The 26,275-nt window shown below is 44.2% G+C and overlaps 1 protein-coding gene across 2 annotated transcripts in view; it reads right to left on the reverse strand.

The window, feature by feature from the left end:
* CDH11 (cadherin 11) overlaps positions 1-26,275 on the reverse strand; it is a 147,825-nt gene that overhangs the window by 70,535 nt on the left and 51,015 nt on the right. For both annotated transcript variants that reach the window (XM_020282838.2, XM_075995692.1), the window contains exon 2: positions 15,579-15,702. The gene's annotated coding sequence lies outside the window, so the exon portion shown is untranslated. The remainder of the gene's footprint in view (positions 1-15,578; positions 15,703-26,275) is intronic.

Consider the following 26,275-nt stretch of genomic DNA (forward strand, 5'->3'; position numbering starts at 1 on the left):
AAGTGTGCGTCAATCTAGACTGAAAAACAGCGTATTGCCATGATGTCAGTCCCCTTGTCTTCCTCCCCTTAGGTCATTTGTCCCCTGCAAGCTGCAGGGTACTGCTGTAGCCATGAGCACCACGCTCAAAGCCCACCTCTGCTCTTCCTCATCACATGGCTTCGTTTGAAAACTGCAGGCAATAGTACAGCACATTTCTCCTCGGGCTGCTGTGAGGATTAAATGAGATCATTCCTGTGCAGTGCTGGACACTGTGTATGACATGCAGTTAAGTGCTCAATAGATACCACTTGTTATTATCAGTACTGAAGCCCCGGCCCCTAGAACTTAAGGACATTTAGGTCAATTTTACGTTCCTTCGCCTAGTCTTTGAAGTAGGGTAGACATGGCTGTATCTGGATTGCCCAGATAGAGATGGCTGGTCATGTAGAGTCCCTGGAGTCCAGGTAGGCCCCTCAGCACCTGAGAGACAACGGCCAGGAACTCAGGCTGCTCTCACTGGCTTTAATAGGTAACCTTCCATACCATTCCACCCCATCAGCCCCTGGCATCCCCCACCTTGCCCCGGGAGATACCAATAGGAGGCACTGGAATCTGCAGAGACCTAGTGATGTTGGAACTGACCCCAGGGGCCTGGAAGTCAGCAGGGCCCCTGAAGTGCAAGAGGTGGGGCAGGGGACCTGGAGTGACAGTGACCTTGCAAGGCTTCTGGGAGCCCAATAAGGGCTCTAACCCTGGTGTTTCAATGAGAGGCCCAAGGCAAAAGAGACATCTGTCAAAGAGAGCAGCCAGAGGCTACGAAGAGGAGGCTTCCTAGTCCCTTGCATCAGGTAACTCGGGTCAGCTGTTGGTATTCAACCCCGGTGGAACCACAGCCTGGCCAGAGCTACCGCTGTGCCCCCCACCTGCTGGTACCCACAGCAATGCTCCTGCTAGAAAGTCGTGCTTAATGGGCACTTACTAACATTTAAATCAGATTGAGGACTACATTATCCAAACCCTCTTCTGATAGTTTATAGCCATATACTTAAAAAGGCATAAATGCTTTTTGAATGCCGGTAGTGTGCTTTCTTAATTTCCCTCATTGTTTATGGAATACCTGGAGGAGAGCGATCATAATAATAATTCATACTTTATAGCACTTTGTAATTTACAAAGGGCTTTCACGAACATTAGCTCATTTTACACGTCAGCCGGCAAAGGTAAGGGCTATTATTATCCCTGTTTTATTGATGGAGAATGAAGAAATAAGTCATGCCTAGTCTTTAGCATTCAGAGATATTAGTGAAGATGAAGGCTGCTATTTGAGCGGAGGGCTGGAAATTGGAAATCCTGCCTTCAGGAAGGAAAACACTTCTCTCGGGGAAAATACCTCGTGGGAGTGGACAGCCCCTTGTGGGAGGGGCTGAATCATCAGCCCTGGTTCAGTGTTCTGTCTGCTGGATGCTTCTCATCCAAGAGGTCACAGCTGATTAACAGTCGCCGATGATGAGAGCAGGCACTTCATTCCATGCTGAATACTGGTGCCACGCACTCTCCATGTTTTCTTTTGTTAATTTGCACACCGCCCTGCGGGTCTTTACTTACCTTAGTCCCACCTTATAAATGAAGAAACTGAAGCTCCAAAAGGTTAAATAACTCACTCTCAAGGTCACACAACTACTGCGACCCTGACCACCTGACCACCTGATCTCAGAGGTTTCATCTTTTAACAATTCAAATGTTAAGTCGACTGCACAGTGAATGTAGCCTCTTTACTATGTCCATTTGGCTTTTTTCCTCTCCCCCTGCCCCCCTCAAGCCTTGTGAATTTCCCTGTGTGTCTTGAACCAGTTTAGAAATATGAACTGTGGCTTGATTCAAAGGCGTGGCTTCATTCTGCTCAGGACCTTAGAGGCAATGGATCCCACACTGTGGGAAGGTGTCTGCTGTGTTCCTCTTTCATAGAGACTGTGATTTACAGTTAAAGAGATTGTTTTTGTGCCAATACCAGTACCCATGCATCTAAATCCTCTGATGGAGAAAGCTCTGGAGTCACACAAGAAATGCAGACCCACACGCCCCGCTAGCGTCATAAACCACTGCTCACCACATCCCATGTTATGTGACATGTTCTTGCTCTGGATAACTCTGGGAACCTCATAAAGTCTCCCAAGACAAACCTCTGGACAACTTTGGGAGCTTCATATATTCTCCCAAGACAGACCTCTTGCCATGTCTAAAATCAAAAAGCAGATCCCAGAATGAGTTTCAGAAATATTATCGGCCAAGGTGGTATCACAGGTAATTAGTATCTGGCCCCCAAAGGGAGACTGATTAACTTTGAAGGCAGGAAGGATCTCTTGGATGCTTAAGTCCCAAACTGTTTGCAAACACCCATCACTTGACTCTCTGCCTGAAATAACCCAGAAAAGAAGGAATGTGAAATGGAAAAGCAAAAGGCAGACAGAAGATGTCAGGTGTTTGGGTAAAGAAGGAAATGCTAAAACAACATATATGCTAGCCTGGGCTTTCTGTTGGTTAGAGAGAGAGAGAGAGAGTGGAGAAGTTCAAGGGGGTTGACAGTGACACATCACAGTGGCCTGCAGTGTATACCATCATGTGAGACAAAAAACCGGATAGCTCAGGCAGAGGAAAGGTCCACGATGAGATCTAAGAATCTCCGTTTGGATTTGAAGTGTTAGTTTCATTTCCTTCATCCGATGCCACTTAAAGGCGAGTGGCATCCGGCAAATCATTCAATCTTTTTTAGCCTCTGTTTTCTCATTTGGATAACAGAGACAGAATGCGCCCCCACTCTGCACAGAGCAAAGTGGCAGGATGACGGTCTTGCTGTGCAATTCTAGATATGACCTGGAGTCCATCAGTTACTGTCCATCAGAACTTGTGTCTACACAGCCCCAAATTTGGAAACACCTGGGTATTTGGAAACATATAGACTCCTGCCATTACCGTCACCCTGACTACTGTTTAGGGGGCCTTTCTGTGTGACGGGCAGTCTAAGTACGCTAGAAGTTACACTTCCTTAAGTCCTCCCAAAAGCCTCGCAGTGTAGGCATTGATTATTGGACGATTATACTAATCACCCACTGTTAACCGCACATGACAAAGGTGCAGAGAGAAACAGAGCTATCACTTGCCTGGAAAGTGGCTGATAAAAGACTAGAACCTGGTCATCCTCACATCCCCACTCCTGAGTCAGGCCGCATCCCAGCCCTTCCATAAGCAGAGAGAGCACACACTCTGAAATCGATTGGCAGGGATATATTTCGGGAAGTGTTCGTCCTTTTTTTTTTTTCTTTTAAATTTAATTTTTCTTTTAATTCCTTTAAAGCTAACAAAACTATCAAAGAAATAGAGAAAGCAGATGTCTGCTGCTTGAGAAAGACTTCCATTTCCTAAGTCCCGGTTCCTTTTTACTCCGGGAAAATCTAATTTTCTTTAGATTTCCAGAATGCAGCCAAACGGTGGGGACTGCAGCTATCAGGGCTCTGGCAGGGGGATCCCAAGCAGAGCTTTTGTTTTGATCTCACTGCTTAGGTTAATGCATCCTGACTCCTCCACAGGCTGCTTCTGGGGACACTGTGATTCCACTGTCTGCTAGGAATAAAAAAGAAATGTCCCCATGAAAATAAATTAAATGAAGCAGTATTTACAAATCCTGAGACAGATTTCCATCCTGTCCAACAGGATGAGAATCTGACCCATTATTTACACTAGTAAGCTGAGAATGACATCAAAAGCTCTCTCATTATCTCTGCAGGGGAGATAATGATTTAAGTGGCTTTCATCTAAACATGTGATTTACAATAGGATTGTGTATCTACTCCTTCTACAAAGGAGAAAAAGAGACAGCACTTGCTTCTACATTTATACGACAGGATATCTAATTCTAAGCCTTCTTTCTAAATATCCATGGATCCCACATCTCTATGGTTTCATTGAGAAATTCTTTCTGCATTGGGGAAATAGGATGCATTTGAAAGTCTAGGGAGAGGCAGAGCCCAAAACAGAGGTGGAAGCACAGAGGAAACTCTGTGGACTCCTGGAAAAGAGAATGAAGCATTTTTTTTATGCAGCCTGGAAAAGCAGACGTGGTGTCCTTTCTCTCCATCCCCCTTTCTCCTAAGACACACCCCGCCTTTGATCCTATCTCACAGGGATGCTCTAAGAACAGAATAGAGAAAAAAGGTAGGAGCACTTCCTAAACTTTAAAATACTCTGCAGAGACAAATCATTGTCACTATTGTTGCCATTCATGTCCTTCCTACATCCTAGGATCTGATCTGTCTTTCCTTAGCACTGACAGGGTAGAATGAGAAGAGTCTCAACTTTGGAGCCAGAAAGACTAGAGGTGAAGCCCTGACCCCTTTATTGACCAGCTCTGTGGCTTCTTGGGCAAGGCATGAACTGCTCTGACCCTTGGTTTCCCCATCTGTAGAATGGGTACACACTTCCATCCTTACCATATGCAGGAAGTCCTCAATCAGTGTTAGTCTGCCCCACTCACGTGTCTATTCAAACTAATCCCAATTCTCTAAACATGCAATAACATTTACTACAATTTGGTGGTGTAGAGTTTGTAGAGTGCTTTAAAACAATAGCTCAATAACTCACATATCATAAAGACCAGACTATTTAAAGTGCACGGTGTTTGTTAGTACGTTTGTAAAGTTGCACATGGATTGCCATTAATTCCAGAACACTTCCATCACCCCCAAAAAGCAACCTCATAGCTATTGTCACCTACTATTTTTACAATGTATTTTACTAGTCCACATCTTGCTATCTTTCAAGGACTAAGAAATCTTCTCTGAAGTCTACACTGAATTTCTCCTGAATATACAGTCAGCACCAAAGGGTTGGGTACTTGGATACCCCTCTGGGGCTCCTGGATTGACACCTGAAACTGCCCTGGCCTTCCCAAATAGGTAGTGTGTTCTTGGAGGGCAACAAGCACCGTGTTTCTTGCATTTTCTTTTCCCCCAGCACCTCAGCTCAAGGTTCAACACTTGGTAGGTGCTCGGCGAGCACATGGGTACCAATCAATTGGCCAATCGCAACTTCTTCCGAAGACCAGTGCGTTTGTCATCTGTCTGCCTCTCTGAATGCCGATGCCTCCACAAGCTGTCCTGTTCCATGATTATTCTCCCCAAAGCATGTGCTGTTAATTTTTCATCTTAATGAACTGTCCAGTCGAGTTTAGCAACGGGAATAGTGATAAAAGCACAATAAAAATGGCTTATGCCTTGCTATTGTCAGAACCCTTTTCCCTACAACGCTCGCACGTAATTGAAATAAAATATCTCAATGGCTACAAACACCATTTGTCAAGAATAAAGTGGAGTAAGTGCTATTTCAGAAATTCATACTAGCAGGCTTTATAAACATGGATTATTGGAACATTCCTCCGATTGATATCTACTCAAGCATTTAAGTGCACGGCTTTTATTCTTCACGTCTGCTTGAGTGAAACCACTCTGGGTACCCAACTACGTGTCAGCCCCCATTTTCCAGAGTATTACAGATACATGGTCTTTCCTGTCGGGAGATGGGTCAGGCAAGCCGGAGCAGACCCGAAAGGCCTGTGTTTAATGCACAGACGCACACGCAGGAAAGCCATTATGCAGCTGTTGGCTTCCCCAGAGTGGAGTGTTCCAGGAACTGATGCCACTCAAATCCAAGTGGTGGTCCAGGAGGAACTCGGAGAGAGAGAGAGTGAGAGAGAAAGAGAGAGAGAGACATCTGACAATTCTGCTCATCCCACAGCGGGGAGGAGCCTGGGCTCCAGCCCTCTGCCTTTGGCTGTTTTCTAAGGCAGACACACTAACCAGCATGCTCCTGTCAACCCATAAGGGAGACCGTTTAATAATTACGTATTGGTTTACTCATTCATTCAAGAAATATTTACAGAGCTACTACTACTATGGATGGCATGGTCCTTGGACCCAGGGGGACCTGGGATCGATCGCATGGGAGAAACAGACAGGATGCGTCAAAAATAGACATGATGGTCATGAACTGTGACAGGTGCCATGAAGGATTAGGCAGAACGAGGAAATGTCCAGTGACTGCAGGGGGGGTGGAGGATGTGGCTTTAGTGGTTACGAGGGCAGCAAAGGCCTCTCGAGTGGGGACATTTAAGCTGAGCAAGCCCTAAATGATGAGGAACAGCCATGCATGTGAGGAGACTTCCAAGACGGAGAGGACAGAAAGTGCACAGTCCCTGGGACTGGAAGGAGCCGGGTCTGCTCAGTGCTGCGACAATCCCATGCGCTGAGCTGACGGACAAGGGGAGAGGCAGAGAGTGACCACATGGAGGATGGCACTGGCGCAGTGAGGGTATGGGTGCTACTCCGATTAAGATGGGATGTCATTAGGAAGTTTTAAATAAGGACTAAGAGCAGTTCTAGGAAACCCCCACTTCACTCTTCCCTACCCTGTCCTCCATCCTGTTGCAGGTTGAATCTGGACCTGCCTCCCCTCCGTCTTATCCTTGTTGTTCCCGCTGGACTCCTCATCTGCCCCTCAGTCTCCCATCCCAAGTCCATTCTGGGCAGCCATTCCAGCTCCCGGTCTTCTGCTCCAGCCAGAGTTCCCTGTAGCCCAAACTTCACTCAGGGCCGTCCTCTAAATGCTAAGCAAAGGGACTCGAGGAATCCCATGACAGATGAGGGGAAGGCCATTCAGACACTGCTACAAATTTCCTAGGAGCAGTGTTCACTCTGCAAAGCAATCAGCAAGGGCTCGGGCAATGGGAGGCTTCTCGCGCCCCTCCATGTAAAGTGCTAGGGCATCCAGAATTCTCCAGAGATGCATAACTGCAGTGCAGAAAGGGTATCAAAATCTGCCTTCGGAGTAAAAGTAACTTAAGTTTCTTGTGACCAGAGGTCCTTTTCTGTCTTGTTCACCACACTGTCTTGGTACCTAGCACCATGCTGAGCATCCCATGAATAACCATTCAATGAAAACAATAAAGGAATAAACACATCTACCATATTCATGCATACACACAAACAGGCTTGTTGCAAAATATTCAGTAGGGTTTGTCACAGTTGGATTCTCTGGGACACTGACTCTGAGATGGAGTTTAGCGTGGGGATGTTTATTAGGGGGTGCCCTTGGCAATAACACCTGAGGAAGGAAAGAAAAGGAAGGTAGAAGCAGACATTAAGAGAAGGTGAGGTGTGGTGCAGCCCCCAAACAGCCTAAGACCACCTTGCATGGCCCTCTGGGCTAGGGATGGCCCTTTGAAATGATCCTGAGTACAGCTGAGACTGCTAATCCTTTATTGATCAGTCCTATAATGTGGGCTGCCTCAGGAAAGAGCATGACCTTGGCTGAGGTTGAAGCTGCAAGTAAAGCAAACGTTTTAAGGGGGGCTGAGCTGAAGGTCATCTTCCAAGAGCCCTCCCAGCAGCTGAGACCACCAGTCCTTCTGCAAAGTAGGAATTGGGTATTGTGTCGCAGTGCCCAGTTTAGAAGAAATTCCACCTATGTTGGGATCTACTATGTCTTACAGGTCTTGATGCCTCCAAAAAAAGTTAAAGAAAAATGAAGCAGCCTCTGCCTTCATGTGGGTTGATTGCTCTGGAGTTTGACAGAAAGAACATTGGCATTGGATTGGGGGGAAAAATAATAGAATCCTGGCTCTGTCTTGCATGACCCTGGGCAGGGGGACAACTCCATTTCTAGGTTCTGCTTCCCTTCTCTGAGCATCAGTTTATTCTTTCACAGAATGGGATGGAGAATGCCCACCTCAAGGGATCAAAGTGGGTAATGCACAAGGAAGTGCTGTGCAAACTTTAAAGGGCTGTGCAGAGAGCAGGAAGGGAGGATGTTGTCCCTTCTGAAAATGGATGTGGAACAGAAAGCATTAGCCTAACAGGGAGAATCTGCCAATGCTCTCAGCAGTGGGAGGCCCAGGTAGATGGAGATGACGTCTCATTCTCGTGAAAGCCCGTTCACCACGCACGCACATAGACTCTACACACTCCAATGGATGGCGAGATATTAAACATCCTAGCTTTGTCCTCAAGGATCTTGCAGACTTGAAGATAGATAAATGGTAACAGAGGAACATTCATGCTCACTTCTCCACTGGGCACAGTAGGCACAGTGCCCAAGTGCCTATTAGGGGACTCACAGAAATGTTTTGATTTTTTTTAAAGGTGATATTCATCTTTATCCCAAATTTGCTGTACAATATAATTTTAATTTTTTTTTATGAAAAAAAAAGGGGTTCATGAAAGTAAAGTAGCCCAGGACCCATGGAAGCTATAGTGGGAGACACTGAGGAAACCAAGGCGCTCTGTACACAGAGGGGAGGAGTGACAAAGTGTCTCACGGGGTCTGGGAACCCCACCTGAAGGAGAGTGTCCTCTGCCTCCCCAGACATTTAGGGGCAGAGAAGGAAAGCAAATGTGTTGCAGGAGAACTGAGGTGTGAAAACATCATGCTGTGCTCAGGGACTATCAGCAATAGGTTATGGACGACGAGTTCCACTGCAGGAGGGAATGGGAAGCTTAAGGGAGTGGGGCCTGGATCATGTCAGTCTTAGAAGCCGAGCAAAGGACTTTGCAATTTATCCCGAGAGAGGCTACAAACTTCTGAAGCTCGGATTTTAAACTGAAGCAACTTGATACAATTTGGATTTAGAAGAATCACGCTGCGGCTCAGTGGAGAAGCACTGGAGGAGGGAGATTGGACCTGGACATGCTTGCGTGACCCTGAGCACGGGCCACCCCGGCTGGGACCAGGGTGTGCACATGTCTGTTTGCTGTTGTTCCGCAGGGGCTGGCACGGTGGGGACGTGTGCTCCAGCTCACACCCCTGGCAGGATGAAACCACACAGAGGCCTTTTCTTTCTTTGCCCGAAGAAGAAAGATGCACACAGTTTAGGGGCGATGAATAACCATCTTCCTGGGCCCATTTTTCAAGTGAAAATTCTGCAGAGTGGTTGGGAGTGCGAAGAGGTCTAAAATAGTACGTTAAGGACAGAAATAGGATACTTCAGGAAACTTGCTAGACATTCATTTAGAGAGGTACCTCCTCACTAGCCCTTGCAAGTATGTGACCAAATTTTTAAAAATTCGTCTTTCTCAAAAAAAAAAAAAATAAGTTATAAGAACCGTTGCTATGGCAACCCCATTGCTTTTGGAATGGTGCTTAGATTCCAAAACTCAGAGCCTCCTTGCAAAGATGAACTCATTGGCCCCATCACAATTTTTCTAAAGCTTCTAAATGGAGGCATCTGCCAGATGTCTGGCTGCAACCTTCTAGGTCCTCAGCAGACACAATTAATTGGTGGCAGATTTTAGTGTGGCTTGTTACCTTTTCTTTCCTGCTCTCCCCAGTCACCTTGAGCTCTGAGTCCCCCACAGGGCACAGGGTAATTTGTATTAGTAGCCTCTGGAGGAAACGGTGACTCTGTGTCTCAGGAGGCATGTGGGGCCAGAGAGGGCAGCTGAGGCCAATACATATGTGTTTAATGTATAAATGAATTAATGAATAGCCAAGAAGTCATTCCTTAAAGATTCTATGTCACCACTCCCAAGTTCAATTGCTTTCTTCAGCTGGGATGTGTCTGTCTGTCTGCCATTCCATAGATCCTAAGGACCCAGCCTGCAAAGAGCATGCACATGTCTTGGCCCAGAGCATGGAAGAGTACCAGGTAGGCTTTCAGGAATTATTTGATGAGTGAATGAATGAATACCCGTAGGCTTTCAGGAATTATTTGATGAGTGAATGAATGAATACCCGAAAGCAATCCTCTTAGCCCCAGAGCTCTTGGCTGCAACATCATACAACGCTGTCTTATTCAGTTACTTCCTGCTTGTCATGGTATTCAAAAGTACCCCTCTCTCTGAGTACAAACTATCCCTTGCCTTGTAATGCATAGAGGAAATGCACAGGTAATGTGAGCATCGCTCAGGTGCTTTGATCTTTAAAAGGAAGGAAACCTACACCAGCCTTTGAGATGCTGCTTTGACTGTGACAATCAGAACAGAAGTGATAACACCATCTAAATGGCTGGTTGTCGGAAATGAAGGGGTTAGATTTCAGATGGATTGTCTGTTACCATCCTGGACCACTGGGCCCAGGAGGCAAGCAAAGGGAACAGGCTCACCTGTCCGAGACGGGGGCTCTAGCCACGCACTTGAGAAAACACGGCAAAATCCTTTCCCAAAGATCAAGTGGCTTGAAGAGAAGGCCCCTTCTGCCATCTCCAACCTGGGGGGTGGGTTTGCTGCTTGTGGTATCTCAGGGAAATTGACACAGAGAGGAACATGCTCTTCATTTCATGTACATCTGGATTATCTAAGTCACTGCTGGGGAGAGGAAACTGGCTTAGGTCTCTAGATAACTGATATCCAAGCTGTACCCTGATTAGGGATTCCATTCAAAAACTCATTGCATAGAACATGGCAAAATGACACAAAAATATTCAGTGACTTTGGATACAGGGTTTATAAGAATTCACTGTATTATTTTAGAAACTTTTCTGTAGGTTTAAATTGTTTTAAAATTTAAGAAGTTTTAAGTCAAATGACTGCAAGAAAAACAAACAAGGGGGAAGACTTAATAGAGTTTTCTTTTTAACATCAAGGTGTACAAAAGTGTGCAGAACAGTGTTTAGGGTTGGGTAGCATCTACATATACAAATGTGGAGGAACACATGTATGGACATGTGTGTTTGTAACTGCCTACATGCTTTCTGGAAGTCACATAGGAAACTGAAAATAGTGCTTCCATGCAAAGAAATTGAGGCACTAGAAGATAGGAATTAAAGGAGAATTAATTTTCCATAGACCTTTTTCCATCTTTTAAGTTTTAAACCAGCGCTATCTATTTAACTATCTTGCCTACTTAAAGATAAATTAAAAAAAAAAAAATGTTTCATGGGACACCCCACCTAGCCCTGACAAACGTTGACTCAACAAATTCCATACTGTTCCCTTTGCCTGATAATTCCTTCCTAATCTTTTGCTTCTAGTGCATTCCTCCCCATGGTCAAGTCTAACCCCAAGGTCACCTCCTCAGTGAGGCTTTCCCCAATTTCTCCCAGCCTCTGTGCTCCTACAGATCCATGGAGCTGCTGAGACGTAACTCTGTCCCATGGTTATTTGTCTGCCGGCCTGGTTCCACTGCAAGAAGAGGGACTCTTGGAATGCATGATTTTGGTTTTATCGTTGTTTTGGTGCAAGTGTATTTGGTTCACTGTTGTATGCCCAGTACTTGACCCAAGGCTTAAATGGGGACGGTTTTCAAGAGGTGGTTGACAAGTGAACATACCCAGAGTTCTTTCATCTTTTCCCCACATGTAGCTGCTACTGCTAAAGATCAAGTGGAGATTCAGGACATGGCCATACCAAAAAAGTATAATAATAATCACCCTCCAATTCTCTCCTACCCCAACTTGGTTAACATTGAAAGCCAAAGTGTAAAAGAATTGGAAGAGGCATATTAATCAGTAAGAGGCACTACAGTGCTGGGCTTAGGAGTGTCCTCATCTATTTAAGAATCACGACCACTGCACAGACCAAAGCTGTGGTGACATCAAGCAAGATAATGAATAAAAAGCACATAGCATAGTGCCTGGGACAGGGCATGCTCAGCTGCCATTGCTATTATTGGGAGTGGTCGCTGTTCTTTGTCCATCACTAGTTAAACAAAGCAAGATCAAAGAACCGCAACTTTGGTTGAGGTTTTTTCTTTAATATTGATTTCAGGCAGGGGCAGGATATTCCCGCTGCCTGGCACATATGGGCCTCATGTACTTGTTAATTGATTGCGGTGATGACAGTCCCCTTGTACACACTGAAGGGCTGCAGTGTGTCATCAACAAGTGACTGGAGTGTCTGCTTATGATTCCAGTGACACCAGCTACAGACAGATACTTGGCCTCCTTCTCCACAGTGGCCTATATCCCAAAATAGGAAATGTGCATTCACAGACAGCCCCAGCAGGCACAGGGGGTTAGGAAGCAGGCTGCCAACACTTCAGGCTGTCAGCAACACTGCAGAGCCTGGTGGCTACTCCAGCGCAGGTGAGCTGCCCGCCCTCTCCCCTCACCCCCCAAGCAGCTTTCTGGGATTGACCTCTATGCAAATGAAAGATAATTGGGTGGCCTGTGACCAGCATCGCCCCCACCCCTTCTCGATGATTATCACTCAGCAGGGTATCAATGTGTATACACTTCTCTTAAGCCAAGGGCAAATCTCTTTCACTTCTCTATGCCATTCATTTCTGGGTTCCAGTGCCCTACTGAAAAGCCAGCAAGGTCACAAGGCTGAGAAGCCCCGTCCTGTGGCTACCCAGGTAACTCCTCCCCTGCTCTGAGGACGTGAGACAAGGGTGTAGGAAGGGAAGTGGATTTCACTGGAAGTTGGCCAGAGAGCAGATCCTGTGAACCCATGCATGCTGCACTGGTTTAAAGTCTCTCTCTTTCCTTCCTACTCAGATTTGACTGCTATAAACAGAGCCACTTGACTGTAAGCTTCTTGATGAAGGAGAAAGTGTCCTTTCTTCCCTGCCTGTGTTTGGGGCATGCCATAGGTATCTGTTCAAGAAACACTGGCATCTTGAACTGATTGAGGATCAAGAATATGAGTCTGGAGCTAAAGTTGTTAGTTTTGTTTTGTTCTTCCAAAATCTTACAGTTTGATCATGAACAACTCCTTCCCGTTCTCTAGGCACAAAATTCTTCTCTGTCCAACAAGAAGCTTATCCTGACAGATCAAACGGTGGTTCCATCTGTATCCTGCTGTTTTTATTTCTTTTAAGGGTGCCGCAAGCATTGGAATATTTTACTTTCCTCTTGTTGCGATAAAAGCTTTGCGGAACTCTTCAAAATAGGCTGTTCTTAATTTCCAGATGGAAAAAAAAAATCTAACAGATTTCCTAGCAGTGATATTAAATTCAAGTACTTTCTATTTAACTTTTGACTTTGTTTCATTGATACCTCATTCTAATTATCCCTATTATCCAGGAAAATAGGAAATGTCACTCACACATCCTACCGAAGCATTCAAAGGGCCGATGAGATGAAGAGACTCATTTGACTTGGCAGAAATGAGATGATCATGATTCACAGACATATCCACAGGAGAGCTGCATTTCCTCTGCTGAGCCAGGCTTTAGAGCAAATGAGTGCAAAATATGCGTGTGCTAGAGGAATCGGTCACACAGTTTCCAGGTATATTGGCGCATTTGCAGGGAAGTGCAGCTTTGCTTCCCCGACAAGTGTTTTCATTCATTGGTTTATTCCCTTAAAAGAGCATTAGAGAAAGAGGCAGGGGCTGCCTAAGTTGAAGCTTACTCCTGAAACAGACCCACATTAAAAAATAAGTGTAAAATATCTGCGAAATCAACAAAGATGTATAGGTCCCAGCCGAGGGGATGACCATCTATTTAACAACAGCTTATGGGGGCGGCAGAAAAAGCCTCCAGCCCTATGTGTAAGAAATGATTTTTGTCTGTAATGTAGCATAGGCACTCAGGAAAAAGGCAGAAGAGGACAGCATTACAAGACACAGACTCTAGCTGATGTCAGATTTCCCACGGATACAAATTCCGAGGCTAAAAATAATGGTACTCTGGCCATAGGCAAGTGACTTATCTTCTCTAAAATTGAGATTTCTCCTTTATAAAATGTTGTATGTTGATAGTAACCTACCACCCAAGGCTTTTGTGTAAGGATTGAGGGAGGTGACACTCTTAAAGACCTTATGAGCCTAACACCCAATAAGCAGGCAATATCTGATGGCCGCCACTATTATGACTTTTGTCTTGCTGGTCATATTAGCCTACCTTTCTCATCCTCTGTTAAAAAATACACTGAAGGCCTCCATTTCTGTATTTAATAAATACTTGTTGAGTGCATCATTGGGGTCAGATACGGTGCTTGCAACTCTGAGCATTGGGGTACCATATAAGTCCTGCCCCCAAGAACCTCTAGGGTCAGTTGGAAAGACAGACAACTAAACAGACATTTACATGCCAACGTGGAAATCACAGATGATGGTGCCATCCCCAACTGCTAAAGTATTGTCTAGGAGTCACTCATAGCTCAGTCTTAGGGGACCAGAAAAAGCTCCTTGGAGATTGTGAGGTCCAAGCTAACATATAAAATGAGAGTAGCTGTGAGGAGAGAGAGATTATTATGGAGCACTGAGGAAATGATGACTGTGCCCCATGAACAGATCTCCAAGTGGATGTATGTAAAGTGGGCTGGGTGTGGAAAGATTCATCTAGACAGTAAAGCAGTGGCCCCCTCCTTAAAGGATCATAGGAGCTTGTTAACGAATTCTTATCTCTATGATTGAAAGGGATCAAGAGGGAAAGTAACATAATAAAATGGACTTAGGGACATTGTTCAGGATGTATATAGAAGATGAACCATGTTGGATCTAACAAGGGAGAAATAATCCCAAAGGTAAAAAGAGCTATAAGGTGGCAATTTTAGTAATATTGGAGACAGAGGGTTTGGCTTACATTGGGATGGTGGCAGTAGGGATAGAGAGAAACAAATCTATTGGAGAGATAATCAGTGTGTAGAAGCAACAGAAATCAAGAGGAAGAAATTGCTTCTGGAGGTGAGAAATTGAAAGGGGTGAAGGATCCCTCCCACAGCTCTGGTTTGGGTGAATTTTGATATTATCACAGAAATGCGGGATCCAGGACAAAGTGAAGGTTTAAGGGACAACATCACACCTTGGATTTGGCATATGCATTTAAGGTACCCACTGGACATCCACATGGAGGTGAGTCGTAAACACCTGGACAAGTAGGTCTAGCCTCCTAAAGTGTGGAAAGCCCTGCTGGTGGGTAGAATTAAATCTTAAGTTCTTATCTGGATATTTGGATGGCCTATGAAAAGAGCTCTAGTTAACACTGAGCTGATGGAAAAGGTGAATGGATTCATAGAATCCTAAAACTTAAGAACTGTTACAGATCCTTGGTCCGACCACCCTTGCAGCCCGGTAAAGAGCTCATTAACTTACGGGCACACAGGCAGTGAGCGGATGGCAAAGCTGGGTCTTGGAGCTGAAATCCGACTTTCTGGCTCATGAACTGATGCCCTGACATTGGAAGTCTAAAAGATTCAGCCTCCTAGCAATCTCTTTTCCTTGTGGGATATCAATTATCTTGTTCCTATTTTAAGAATTCTTTTCAAAAGAAGGAAAAGGAAAAAAAAAAAAACCAACATGGTAATCATCTCAGTCGGTCTGTTCAAAGGAGTCCTGGCTAGAGAATTATAGTCTCTTCTAGTTGCTTCTTTCTCCTCTGGATCTTCTATAGTCAAAAAGATTATCCTTCCTGTATTGGCACATAGCAGGTATGCAATAAAGAAATCCCAGTGACATCAAAATTGAGAACCCTACGACATTACCATTGAATGATCACATTCCTCCAAGCCTAAGGGGGTAGGTTTTTCCTTCCCTCTCAGATTCTACTTTGGCTTTGGGTGAAAGTCCAAATCAAGCCAGGTTTGACGGATGGATCTGACAGGCATAATTCCTACCTCCACACCCATAGTAACATGTGAATCACACAGAAATGTTTCTCCATCTTACCTTCTTCACCCATTGGATACTTGCTGCCAATTTCTATAACACAATCCACCCATCTGATTGGTCACTCAACAAATGACAGCAGGAATGATGTCACAGGGCCACTGAACTGAAAACACAGTGATTTCTGCAAAAAAAAATATAAAAAAGTGAAAAGGTAAATTAGTAACTTGGAGGTGCCATGAATTGATGATGTGATACATGCTACCAGACACTGGGGATATACAGTTGCATGCCACAGACTGTTCTCTTAGAAGATAACAGTTCAAGAGTGCAAAGAGGGAGGTCAATTATTATAACTGTGCGAAAAGTGGGAGGAAAAAACTTCTCATGGATTTAGAGGTACCACAGGATGGTGTGAATATCCACATGTGTGTTTAGTACTTTGATGGCAAAGCTAAAAAGAAGTTCTACATCCAACTTCTTATAACACACTGTGTCCTACACACACATTGCTCTAGCACTAATGACAAAACTGGGGGTTGGGGGATATGAAACCTTAGAGCCAATTTCTGATAGAACCTCCATTCTGAGTCCAAAGCAATGCCTTCCGTCACAAAGGCAGAAACACTGTTCTGGTGTTCCAGGTCCTTGAGGAATGATAGCCACAAAGACGAAGAGTATCGATCGATGGTGGTGGTGGTGGTAGGAGACGCCGTCCCCACTCCAGAAGACCAGAGCATCGTCTTCGTCCTGCCTCCACTGCCCCACACTCTGGATTTCCTGTGTGGGGGTTGTGCTGTGCCTAGATTCTAGTCTGATTCATCCCCATATCTCCCCAAACGTCTAACACATTTCCTACCCGGAGCATCTGTTCAATGTATATCTGCTGAATGAAGGAAGAGAATAATATGGAGTGTCGAAACAGCTGTTGCCTTTGAAAACTGAGGCACTGAACCAAGGAAGGTGCCAGCTGGCAGAGCTTCCTGAACACAACAGCTTAAAGGAGTTCTTGAATGTCCTTCATCTCTAGAGCTTCTACCTTCTAGGATCAACTCAGTCTGCATACGGGGCTTACACAGTTTCTTTCTTGACTTGGCTTCATTTCTTTCCAAACCCGCTTTTCCTTGCCTCTTGCTTCCATCCTAATAGCCGTGCACAAGGTCTTCCCCAAAGCAACAAGCAAGCAAATGAAACAGCCCCTCTCAGTGCAGGGCTATAGATGCATGGAAAATCTACTAAAATGTGTTCATCGGACCTGGTTTGGGTGACTGTAGGAAGGAAAATAATAAAGTTGCCCTTTTGTGTGCTATTCCTTAAATGTCCAGGACAGATTAGCATTGGAGTTATTCCCAGATATACACGGAGTCATGCAAGAAAAGCGACATGGAGCAGTTCACACAATACACATTGAGAGGGAAGGACCTTACTTGGCAACTGGCTACATGGCCAGTCCCCAAAATGACACCACCAATAATCTAAAGGCTCAAATACACATGCCTTTGTGTAGTTTCCTTCCATGTGAATCTAATCTAGTCCTGCATAGCCAATGAAGCAGAAAAGTGGCATTATACCAGCCATGAGGGAGGGACCACTGACTAAATGGCAGAGCATTGAATCAAAGAGGATTACCCTTGAGCCTTAAGATCTACTGGTATTTGCCTTGCTATCTGAACTTGCTTGGGATCTGTCACTCTTTTTTTCCTTCCGATTTCTCCTTTTTAGAACGGGAATGTCTAACTTATGCTTGTCCCACCATATATATTTTGGAAGCACATAATTCATGTGGTTTCATGGGTTCAGAGCTGCAGAGGACTTTTGCCTCAGGATGAATTCTACTTTGAGTCTCACCCATACTGACTTATATGGTATTTAGATGAGACTTTGGAGTCTACAGTTTAGAGTTGATGCTGGCACAAGTTAAGATTTTGGGGGCTGCTGGGATAGAATGACTATATTTTGCAAGTAAGAATGACATAAATTTGGGGGACCAGGAGTGGAATGTTATGACCTGAATGTTTGTGTCCCCAAAATTCATATGTTGAAGCCGCTAAGCCCCCAAAGTGATAGTATTTAGAGGTGGGGTTTGGGGGAGGTAATTAGGTTTAGATGAGGTCATAGGGGGGTCCCCATCATGGGATTAGCATCTTTTTAAGAGGAAGAGAAGAGCAGATCTCTCTCTCTCTCTCTGTCTCTCTCTCTCTGTCTCTCTGTGACTGTATGTGCCATGTGAGAAGATGAGAAGATGGCAGTCCACAAGCCAGAAAGTGGGCTCTCACCAACAACTGAGTCTGCCAGTCTCCAGATTCATAAGAAATAAATGCCTGCAGTTTAAGCCACCCAGTCTGTGGTACTTTGTTTTGGCAGCACGAGCTGACTAACACAGAAATCTTATAGCCTGTCTTGTGAGCTTTGCAAGCTTTCTATGGGAGAATCAGACTGCCATGTCAGAAGTCCAAATATTCTATGCCATGCTGGGAGAGGAAGCTCAAGCTAGACAGGTGGAGACGCTGCACAGAAGAAGGGAGAGATGTCCAGTCACTTGCAGCTGTTCCAGCCATCCAGGCAGAGGTGCCAGACAGGTGAGTGAACACGTCGTCTTGCACATCCAACCCATTCAAACCTTCGGAAGACACCAGCCATCTGACTACATGAGAGGACAGACTCCAAGTAAAAACCACCTAAACGAATTCACTCCCCCCACAGAATTATATGAGATAATAATGCATTGTTGTTATACACCATTAAATTTTGGGGTTGCATGTTACTCAGCAAGAGATACCTGGAATGTTATAAACGAGGATAGAAAGAGACACTTGCCAGGTGCCCCACCAATGTATTTACTTTAAATACATGTAACCACCTTGGGTATCATGAACCCCATCTCATCCCACAACTCAAAGGGGTAAGACCATGGCTAAAGGAACACAGCCTATAACGCCCAGAAAAGGGTCAGAATCCAGCAGTGTGGACTTCAGAGCCCATATTCCCTCTGTTCTCCCTCCTGAGCCTTCTGTTAATAATGCAGCTGTCACTGTGGCCAGCATGTGTTACAAGTTTACTTCTCAAATCCATAAACCATTCATTGACCACCCCCCCCCCGGCAATCAATTTGTCTTGCATTCTTTATCTCTCTGATAAATGTTTCCTATAAAACTCCTTTCAACAAAAGCTGCCCAGTCAATCAAAAGCTTTGGGAGAAAAAAAAGAAGAAAAAGTAAAAAAAAAAAAAAAAAAAAAAAACCTGATTGGATAGAATGTTCATTTTTCTCCTGATCTCTCCAACATATCAGGACTCCCCCAGACCTGGAATCCTGTGTTCTCTTCTGAGCTAAGAAACTATAATCCAGCCTTGCTACATCCACTCACTCCCTATTCTCCGGATCTCTCGCCTTCATTTTTCCTGGTCTGTGCTCCATCACGGGCCGCCTTCAAGAACAGCGCCACTAATCCTCCACCAGTCCCGTCCATCGCTGTGCTTGGTAGGGCAAAGCACTGAGCCTCTTAGGTTCACAGACACTACCGGCCATATGTTATTTCAGAGATATTGAGAAATCAGGAAAAAGAACATGATGAAGCCAAGGGTTTAAATGGAATAAAAGAAATACTTGGTAAGCATACCAAAATCAAAGAGAAAAAATGTCAGGGAAGGATGCAAGTGTGAGTGTTGCAACTCCCCTCTGCTGAGCTGATTGTGTGGAAGGCTCCTCAGTACGTGCAGGGCCATATCCTTCCTTTCCCAATTTCCCTGTCTTAGGATCTCCACTGAAATGGATGGCCCGAGGAGACAGTGACAGCTCCATTAAACAGATGGAAAAACTGAGGCTAGGTAGTAAATGCCCACTTGTATACGGCATGGAAGTGGCATAGCTGGGCTGGACCACTAGCAAGCCCAGTCCTTTTCCATCAGCAGTAAGAACCCACAAGGATACCCACTTCCCAGGGCAGATCATGCCTGTTCTTGTGGTGTGTGACCACAGATATTTTCTCCTCTTTGGTATGCTAACACAATGAGGGATTTCAGAGAGTTTGGAACAGAGTTGATTAAAACAAACAATGATTAAATGTTTATATTTTGCTATTGTATAAATAAGTGAAATATTAGGTTTTTGAATCTTTTATTAAGAGAAGTTGAGCAATGGCTATATACTTTTTTGGCAATCTAGAAATATCCAGTTGTTCTGCTGATGTCACTCTCTGATTTTGGTGCTCTGAGGGCAAAAGGGGCCACATGCATGTAGTAAACTGTGGGTGCCTGCAGAGGGGGCTGCTGCTTCTTGGGGGATGTCACATGTTCCTGACATTGTCAAAGGGATGATTAAACTCAGTTAATAATCGCCACTCGGTGGTGTTTTTCTTTCCTGTTATTGCCAACGCTCCAAAACCATATGGCGAAGCATATTTTGTGAGATAGGTTTGTAGACTGCGAACTTTTCAAAAGATGGGGGAAGTCGTGAGCTATCAGTGTGAGAGAACAAGACTTAGAATCCAAGCTTTGCCTCTTCCAAGTTAGTTTGACTTTGGACAAGCAAGAACTCTCTGAGCCTCAGTTTCCTCACTATAAAACGGTGATGGTATCTTGGAGGATTATTGTGCAGAACAGTGATAATAAACACAATACCTCACTTAAAACTAACAAGAATCAATAGCTGCGATTATGAAAAGATACACACTGTGCTTTTACAATTGTGCAAAATTAAAAGTTTTATGCCTTTTATTATGTATTTGCTATTCACAAGGCCCTATGATGGATGCATATTCATTTATCTAGAACTGATATGCAAACTGGTATGTTTGCATATATTAATACACAATCATATAACATATAATTAATATTCATCTATAAGCATTTTCCACACCATACTTAATTCAGATGGGGAAACCGAGTCTCAAAGAAATTCAGAAATCCCTTCTGGGAAAAGCTCACTGGCTCGGCTTAGACTTCTGCTCCCGCTGTGTGGTGAAGGGCTGGCAGCTGCTTGCAGCTCAGGCCTCCCTGCAAAGTCCCCGAGGCTGGTGACTCCCCTGCCTGTACAGGGGATGATGCCCGACATCTATCTGTAATTACAAGAAAACATCCATAAAGAGTTTCTGGGCTCCAAATGGATTTGACACAGCGGCCTTTCAAATCAAACTCTTACCACGATTATCTTTATTTCGCTTTAGCAGTCCTTCTAAGTAAGCCGTGCTTTTAGAGGCACCTAATACAAAGTGACAACCTTCGCCATTTTCCAAAGCGCCGATGGACGGGCGTAGAGAGAGTCCATTGTCACCATGGTAATTACTGCACAATACCTGACGGCCAATGGACGGTCAGGAGGCTAAGGCAGCAGCTGAATCCGGCATTGTCCGGGCCCGATAAAGAGACTAGAGGCCTTGAAAAGCCGGGGAGCGCGATCTCACAGCTCTCTCCCCGGGCCCTGAAAGGCCCATTGTGCTGCCACCATAAATTCTGGGTTCTCCGGGCACTTGACAACTGAAGCCAGGGACAATAGAATTCTTGTGTCCAACAAAACACTCCTTGTCCGATGCGGGTCTTATCAGCCGCATTTACAAATGTCTTTCGTTGTACCCAAATAATTCCCTATTAGAAGGGCTATTGGGAGCAGAACTAAATAAATATTCACAGCCTTTGTCATATCTTTGGGAAATGAATAAACAAACAGTCATCTAGCATATGAGCAAACCTCCTGCGTACTCACGACATTTTATCCCTATTTCTTGCCCAAACTATGTAGTTTCACTTTCTCTCTTTGACGTATTAACATGTGCAATGCTGGAAGCTCCAGTTTTATTCGCCATCTACTATATTCCAATGGTATCATTGCCTTGGTGCTTCTACCTGCATTTTTTTAAAAAAAATTAATCTTCCCCACAGCACCAGGAGGGGGCTTGTTTTATTCCATTCCTTCCTCCCCAAAGAGGAGGGAATTAAACCTCAGAGAAGTTAACAAACTTCCCCAAGATAACCAAGCTAATTAGTAGCAGAATGGGAATTCCAATCTAGATTCCCCCTCTCCAAAGGGCCCGCCCTTCCCACTTTTCCCTGATGACTTTTCTACTGAATAAAAAAGAAATAAGAAGTCAGAATAAGAGGGAAAAAAAATCTAAGAACATCCACTATAAAAGTTGCATGTATACACTGAGTCTATTTATATTACTATACAACCTGAGAACAGAAAGAATTAGGAGAATGAAAAGCCTTTCTCTGAGACGGTATATTTTATTTTTGCCCTGAAATGATAGCAGTTTTACTTTTTAACTTTTTTTTAAGGGCTGGGAGAGGTGGCATGCAAACAAACATAAATATAACCAAGCTTTAGGAAAGATTCAATCAGTAAAGTTTTAGAAGAATGACAAAGCCACTAGTATGCACACAATCCCATATGCTCGAGAACATCCTACCTCTTCTGCTATAGTTTCTTTTATTTTACCTATTTATCTTCTTGCAATGAATGGAGAAATATGTTGAGATATATTTATATCTAAGCAATGCATATGGCAGAACAGAAACTCCCTTCTCTGTGGAATACCTATAAGGATGGCAATTTTTACATAAAAAAAATCTGACAATATGAAATCTTTGAATGATTTCCTATCAGGTCAGGAGATGTCCACATTCATTAACACAGCTTGTGTGTCTCTCCCTGGTGTGACCCCAACCTCTCCTGGCCACCTCCTTCCCGCTTCAGTGAGTCTTGCTGTCCTCTGAGCTCTGCAGGGTGTGCAGCTCTGTGCCTGTGCACATACTGTTCCCTCATGTGAACTCTCCCATTCACTGTCTCATTCCCTGGTGTGGACCCAGAGGGTTTCAGCATCCCCTTAGTGCACCATATAGCTTTTTGATTTCTCCCACAGGTAGAGCTTTGTTATCATGCTCCTTCCAACTTTGCATCCAAGCACGCCATGAGCTACTTAAGGGCAAAAATCACATCTTATATTCATTTTTGTCTGCCCTGCATCAGTACACTGCTAACCCTTTGCAGGGCTGGCTTACTGGAGAAATAGATGAATGGTAGTAGTTAAAGAGCAATCACACACGCACACACACACACATGAGCAACCACAAAACTCTTTCTATTTATATTTTTAATTTTAAAAGACTGAAAATATTTATTGCCTTTTTATCTACTTGATGTCAAATGACAGGTATAATTTGTAATTTGTTTCCAAGAACCGTAATGATATACTCACTTGGCCCAAATTATTCAGCCTTGATAAATGGAATGCAGCGCTGTTTGGTTTGTTTTCTATAATAGTTAAAATCAGCAAAGCAGGCTATCATTTTGCAAACAACCAGCTATTAACAAGAAAAGACTGGGGCACCAACAGGTATTTTCTGATTTTCTGACTGGCGTCAAATGCCTGTGTTTGTGCAAGTGTTAAGTCTGGAAACGTGTGATCGATATTTTCTAAACGCTTCACATGTCAAATGAAGCGTTTCATCATCTTTGGGGATTTAAGGCATGACCGTAGTCATGTACACGCGATGCGAACTCTTTGTACCTCTTTAGCCCTAAGAGCTGGGTGTGACATAGACACAACTTAATCCAAACAGGCCATGATGATCACTAACATTTATTGAGAGTTTGCAATGTGCCAGATCCCGGGCTAAGTACTTTCTTACAACGTATAATTCAATCTTGTAACAATAAGTCAGGTGCTATGATTTTCTTTATTTCTTAACTAGGAAACTGAGGTACGAAAATGCTTGAGTATCAATCACAAAGCCACTCACTAGTGAAGCCAGGATCTGAACACAGGTAGTTTGAATCTATAGCAAGTTACCTAACAGCTATACTCAACTTGCATTCTTCACATATAAAATAGGGCACTGCTTTAGGGAAGTACCCCAATGATTTAAAAGAAACATGACTAAAGACTACATGATTTTGCCAGGCTACCAGACTATCCAGAGACAGCAGCCACCGATGACAAGGAGAAAACACAAATGTAATGAAGGATAACAAGGACTTCTAAGCACATCTAGGGCCTGAGACAGAGTCTCCAACATTTTATCGAATCAGGGAAACTTCTAAACAACCAAGGAATCGACTTATTTGCAAACTTCTGGCATGTGCAAAACCCCATATTCACACAGTCAGAGAAGTATTTGCAAACACATACACACACACACACACACACACACTGTAGGATTTTTACTATGTGCTCAAAATAGTCACAGCCTAGTACTATCTTCTCATAGTAAGGAAAGCAAACTGCACTGTGCATAGCAATACGATTGATTTATGATAAAATAGGAGAGAGTTCTCTCTGGGGCCTCTGTGCTCAGAAGAAACAAAGCAAGGTTTCTCAAAATTAAGAGGGAATGTCCTTTTGCGATGTAAAATCAAGTTAAGGAAAAAAAAAGTCACTTGTTCTTTACCTCTTTTCAGCCACTTATTCTGAAGATACAAGCTGTGCAAACTAAAATTGTCTGTAAGCTTCACGGGGACAAGAAGCATATATGTTTTCTTGCTCATTGTCTATCAGGTAGACAAAGGCATAGACCAAATGCTCCAAAACAGCTTTGGAACAAATGACTTAGTAAATATACAAGCGGGTTCCTGACAGCGTGGTCTTACCTACATGCAAGCTCTTCAGAAGGGCTGCAGGGCGCGGGGGCTGTAATTTTGTTCAGGCACGAACTTGAATTTGGCCACAGAGGGGCTGACGAGAGCCAGGGAGGGAGTCTAGCGGGCCCTCTGCACCCTCATCACACCTCATTAAGTACGCTGGGCTCATTCATGGGCAGCAGGGGAAGCAGCCCATTAAACTGCTCCAGTTTCAGTGTGCTGTAACTTTACTGATGGAAGAACATTCTTCTCTGGTACGCACACATTTTGACAGTCCCGAAGATCTTGGGAAAAGTCACTTGTCAGTATCAAGAATTTAATGTACCCATAGGACGCTTTCCCTAGGCTGTTCCCCCATGGTTTACCTCCAAGGCACATGCAAACGTGCACACACACACAGGTACACACACACACATGTACACACACACATCCTCAAAGATCCATTTACCTCTTATTTTTCTTTTCATTTTCTAAATTCCTTGAATGGTCACTTTTACTAAATCCATTGTTAAGAACAGAGAATGAAGACAAAAACAAAATTTGTCAACAGTTGTATGGAGTTGGGCCATGTCACCAGCCTGGGCTTGATTCATGACTGTGGGAATAACAGACAAACAGTCTGGTTTGTACATGAAGAGATACATGCAAATCAGAGGCTTAGAGTCGCGAGGAGGTCTTCTTCTTCAATATTCACTTTTTAATTCTCTAGCCTACGGCTTCAGCCAGAAAAATCAGGCTGGACTTTGATACAGGTTTTCTTTGTGCCTTGGCTTTGATGTTTGCAACTGTACAATACATACAAGAGACTATCTTGCAGGTGTGTGAATAGTACACACACACACACACACACACACAATTCACAAGTTGATCATTTATCTCTGGGAATATTTCAGCCACACTTTTTATCCAGTAAGTAAATTAATTCTGCATTGGGTACCAGGGTAGATTTGATGGGCAGTGAGCTTCTTTCCTACTCTGAGATTACAGAATTTTGTAATTGGGATAATTAGTTCCCCTGGCTAAAAGCACCCCACCCCCACTCCTCCACGCCCTGGCCACACTTGGGGAAACACTCTGCTAAGAGCTGGTGCTGTTCCAGTATTCAGCATGGTTTGTGATTGCATGGGTCCACCTTTGCACCATGATGAAGGCCCTCTTTAAGGGGCATCGAATGTGCAGAAGACCTTGAGAGCAAGGTGAGAGGTCACTCTTTAGCTCTCAGGGTGATGTGTAGGCTCAGCCAGGTTTCAGAGTCCCTGACAAGGGGGTTGCCTCAAAGAAAGCCCAGGAAGAAGACCCTGTTGTGAAGCCAAACCAAGTGGCCATGTCACTCAGCAAGCAGTGGGAAAGCAGAGAGGCCATACGGTGGCATCAGACAGACCTCAGCAGGGGGCATGGCCCCTGCTGGGTGAGGAACTCTGATGCCAGCAGGCTGCTTCCCATCTGGTCCTCTATGACTCCTTCTGCTCTGTGGCTGGGGACTCTGTTTCCTGACCTGTCAAACAGGCATCCTGACACCTCTCAGAGCTGTCCTGAGGACAAATGAAATAACGTGTGTGAATTAGGCTACTGCCTTTGGCACAGACCTACCGTTCACTAAATATTAGTCAACATCACCGTCAAAAACTTATCAGCGTTCTGTTACAATGACTCAATATAAAGAAATCAGTGCAACACCTGACAAAACAGGCCCACCAAATTGCTATAATTATTATTGGCAGCAAATGACAATGAATCAGGAAATAGAGAAGTACCTTTTCCATCCACTTTCAGTCCTGATCTTAGCAAAGAGAAAGTTTCTATTTGCAATGATTGCTGAACAAATCTCTCCTTTAACAAACAGAAGGCAGACTCAGGCTCAGAGTGGATTCAGCTATATTCGTTCCCTTTAATCATCTCTGTTTTTTCGGCTGCCTTGTATTTATTGCAAGGGGTACTGGTTTGTCATCCATGATATCGATATCATTTTCTTCAAAAATATTTAAGAAAAGCAGAAACAATGTATCAAAAGGAAATATTAAGTAAATAACAGTGTGAGTGGTACCCAAGTATCATGAAGACAAAACTTGAATGACTGAAGGGTGGGGAACACTGATCCAACACCCCACAGTTTTTTTATGCACAGGGAAACTGAGGCACCGAGGGGAAAGCAACACAGCAGCTGCAGATCCTGCCTCCAGCTTC

This window comes from Microcebus murinus, chromosome 20, assembly GCF_040939455.1.
Source record: "Microcebus murinus isolate Inina chromosome 20, M.murinus_Inina_mat1.0, whole genome shotgun sequence".
Classification (NCBI taxonomy): Eukaryota; Metazoa; Chordata; class Mammalia; order Primates; family Cheirogaleidae; genus Microcebus; species Microcebus murinus.